The sequence below is a fragment of the Myotis myotis genome, unplaced genomic scaffold (genome assembly GCF_014108235.1).
Source record: "Myotis myotis isolate mMyoMyo1 unplaced genomic scaffold, mMyoMyo1.p scaffold_m19_p_7, whole genome shotgun sequence".
In the NCBI taxonomy this organism is placed as follows: Eukaryota; Metazoa; Chordata; class Mammalia; order Chiroptera; family Vespertilionidae; genus Myotis; species Myotis myotis.
This window is the reverse complement of record NW_023416379.1, coordinates 17,449,494-17,453,820: the sequence shown is the minus strand read 5'-3', so window position 1 is coordinate 17,453,820 and position 4,327 is coordinate 17,449,494. Positions and strand designations below refer to the sequence as shown.

Genomic DNA, 4,327 nt, shown 5'->3' with positions numbered 1-4,327 from the left:
TTTTATTGATCTTTTACAGAGAGGAAGGGAGAGAGATAGAGAGTTAGAAACATCGATGAGAGAGAAACATCGATCAGCTGCCTCCTGCACATCTCCTACTGGGGATGTGCCCGCAACCCAGGTACATGCCCTTGACCGGAATCGAACCTGGGACCTCTCAGTCCGCAGGCCGACGCTCTATCCACTGAGCCAAACCGGTTTCGGCCAGAATGTAAACTTTAAATTAGTTAGAGAGTTCACCTACAAAAGAATAACTGTAAGACTCACCACTAAGTTTTCAACAAAATCAATGGAAAGTGGGGTGAAAAATTTAAAGCCCTAAAAGGAATTAAAACATGCCCATTGAAAGTAACCTTCAAAAATGAAGGCAAATACAATGTAAGACTATAAAATTTCTGAAAGAAAACACAGGAACAATATGTGTGACCTTGGATTTGATTATGAGTTTTTAAATGCAATGTTAGGTTTTGATCCATAAAAAAAAAGTTGTACTATCTTAAATTTTAAAACTTCTCTGTGAAAGACAGTGTTAAGAGAATAAAAGGATGAGTCAGAGATTCGAAGAAAATATTTCCTAATCACATATAACTGACTTATATCCAGAACAAAGAGCTCAACAGTATGAAGACAAGCAGCCAAATTAAAAATAGGCAAAGCGATTTGAACATCTTACCAAGAAAGTATACAGGGAGCATATAAGCATATAAAAATTGCACATTACTTATACCTAGGGAATTACAAATTCAAACAACAATGAGATACCACTGCATACCTACCAGAATGACTAAAATTCAAAACACTGACAATACAAAATGTTGGCCAAGATGCCTAGCAATGGGAACTGTCATTTGTCATTGTTTGGAATGCAACATGATAGAGCCACTTTGATAGACAATTTGGCCGTTTCTTATAAAGCTAATCATAGTCTCACCATAATCCAGCAATGCGCTCCTAAGTATTTACGCAAAAAATTCAAAAACTTTGTCCATACATAAACCTGCACAAGTATGCTTACCGCAGTTTTACTCATAATTGTTAAAAATGAGAAATAATCAAGATGTCCTTCCAGTGCTCGCTTCGGCAGCACATATACTAAAAATTGGAACGATACAGAGAAGATTAGCATGGCCCCTGCGCAAGATGTCCTTCCATAGATGAATGGATAAACAAACTGTAGTATTGTTCAGTGATAAGAAGGAATAAACTATCTATAAACATAAAGCATGAATGAATATTAAATGTGTGATCCTAAGTGAAAGACACCAGTATGAACAGGCTACATACTTTGTGATTCTAGTGAAGCTAAAAATAATTTAAGAGAGTGAGAAATTAGCACAATAATAGATAAGTACACGACTGAAATAAATTAGAGAGTCCAGATACAGACCTAATCAAAAATACTAACCTGATTTTGATTAAACACTATTTCAATTTAATGTAAAAAGGATGATCTTCTCAACAAATGTTCTGGGTCCATATGAAAAGAAAATAAACTTAATCCTTATGAAATACCATAGAGAAAATCTATTCAAGAACCATCAAAATCTAAATGTAAGAGATTAAACAATAAGGCTTCTAGGAGAAAACATAAAAGACTACTTAATGACCATTTCTTAAAGAGGATATTTTAAAAGAAAAAATATTGATAAATTAAACTTATATAAATAAAACATTTTTATTTTAAGTCATCAATGTCATAGTAAAACCATTGATCACAAACTTGAAAAAAATATTTGCAATATATATTTGTCTGACAAAATATTTGTATTGGTATTTATAGAATGTTTATAAATCAGTAAGTAAAAGACAGCACAATCGAATAGTGGGCAAAATGATTCAGTAGGAACTTAACAAAGTAAATAATAAGGTAATGAAAATGTGTTCAATATCACTAGTCATCTAGGAGATGCAGACAAATACCAAATTTAATATTACCACTTACTTATCACAGTGCCAAAATTAAAGTAATTGACTATCCAGTGATGGCGAACCTATGACATGCGTGTCAGAGGTGACACGCGAACTCATTTTTTTGGTTGATTTTTCTTTGTTAAATGGCATTTAAATATATAAAATAAATATAAAAAATATAAGTCTTTGTTTTACTATGGTTGCAAATATCAAAAATTTCTATATGTGACACGGCACCAGAGTTAAGTTAGGGTTTTTCAAAATGCTGACACGCCGAGCTCAAAAGCTTCGCCATCACTGGACTATACCAATTGTAGTGAGGACATAGAGTAATAGGAGCTCTCAAATAATGCTGGTGGAAATTTAAAATTGGTTTATCCGCTTGGAAAACTGGCAGTTTTATAGCAAACATATGTCTAACATAAGACCCAGCAATTACATTTCTACATATTCATCCAATAAAATTCAATGCTTACTTTTATCAACTACACAATCCAAAATATTAAAAAATCCAGAATTCCATGTTTGAGGTCAGATCATTGGAAACTAGAAATTTCAATAAAATATATCCCACCAAAGATGAAAAAAATATAGGAAGAGGTAGAGAAAAACACGAATGCAATACTGAAGTGATGAATTTAGTAAATTAGTCATTACCACAGGAGAAGTCTATTAGACCTACCCATAATTCATGCATGCAGCAGAGGTGCAAACTGAGGCTGACTCCATTTGACCCAATGATCTTATTACCAAGTTATGTATGGTGGTTGAGATTTTTGGCATTCTCTTGTTCCCTGAGGTAAGAGACTTGAGAGTATAAATGTTTTACCTCTGGTAAAATATAGCACATTGAATGCTAATGTACTTTCTGGAAGGCACTCATCTGGCTTCAGGAGATATACTTATTTTATTGAGCAGATCATATTTTACCCTCAGAAATGTTGGACTGAGAAAATCAAGCTTGTTCAAATAGCTCAAGAAAACTATGGCATCCAATAAAATGTAAGTCAATGTCTATTCTCTGAAATAAAAAAATTTGCTACTACAAAAGAGGCCATTTAACACGAGGGAGTTTCCTCCAGCATTTTGAGATGTTTTTAATGAGTACTTGCATAGTATGCATGTTCCCATTCATTTTGTGGTATTTGAGGTGACCTATCAATAACAAATTAAATATATTATGATTCTAAAGAAATCAGCATTTCTTAGATTCCTGACAAAACATCAGGGCATTATTTATTTAGCTGAATTGTCACTCAAATTAATGATCTCCATGTTGACTAGAAGTCATGAGGTAAGTGAAATAGGGATATCAGGCAATTTGTCCATGGCCACCCACTGCGCTAGTTTTAGAGCCAGTATTAGTTAAGAAAGTTTCCTGGTTCTTTGCTTCATGTTCATAGACCACAAGCCCATGCCTCATAACGTAAAATGGAGAAATTAAGTATTATAAACTAAAAGAATATTTTTATTTCCTCTAACCTTTTCCTTGACACTCTGGAATGTATTATATTATTACTATTTTGTTTCTCTGTGTGTCTGAATATAGAAAAGATTTTTTTGAAATAATAAAACCAAGTTAAATAATAAACTGGGTCTTCTTTGCCCTTCCTTTCTGTCCTCTGAAAAATGGGGGGAGGGGGAAAGTGAGAAGCTAGGAAGAGAACTGTAAGCATCACTCACCCTTACATGCTTGGGAAGGACCTCTGGTTCACACCCATGTCCTCCATGCATGGTGGGAGGTCAGTTTGGTCAGAAGAGTACTTATTTTTAAGGCATTGAAAGCCATATATTACACAAGTGATTGTGTAAGCAGTTAGGAAAAGCATTGGGAAAATTTTCCCAGGATGTTAAGAAAAAAAAAAAGGGTAAAAATAAAATAAAATTATGGAATCTGGAAGATACTTCTTAAAATTATAGTGTTCTCATGTAACAAGTAGAAGATTTTATATTACAGCAAAAACCTGAGAGAAATTAAAGATCCAAATACAAATCCTTGCTTGCTAAAAAGAAAAAACGAATTCAGAAAATGGGATTTGAAAATACCAGGGAAAGGGGTCTGTGTTCCCTTTCTCCCATGCCATCAGCCTTTCTTAATATGCTAAAGAATATTTAAGAGATAGAAGGACACATTTTTAAAACTGATAAATTATGAATCAGGAGAGAAAAGAAAATTCAGAATGTGGCCCCTGATTTTTTGGGAAGGGTGCAACCAGATGAATGATAATGATTATGGTGGAAGAGAAGTATTAAAGAGAAAGAAGATAAAGGTGATTAGGTCTCATGTAATGGTGTAGATTAGAATCAAGGTATCATGAATATCCAGGAGGTAATATGTATATAGTTAGTAGGTACAGGTAAGGGTCTAGAGCTATGAATAGAGATTTGGGTTATAGATGAAAATCGGAAAGTTACT

At 33.7% G+C, this 4,327-nt stretch overlaps 1 non-coding gene across 1 annotated transcript; it reads left to right on the top strand.

Moving 5' to 3' along the window:
• Window positions 1–1,068: 1,068 nt before the first annotated feature.
• Window positions 1,069–1,176, top strand: LOC118660831. Its single transcript, XR_004969039.1, has one exon. It is a non-coding gene; the product is annotated as a U6 spliceosomal RNA (small nuclear RNA).
• Window positions 1,177–4,327: the final 3,151 nt, after the last annotated feature.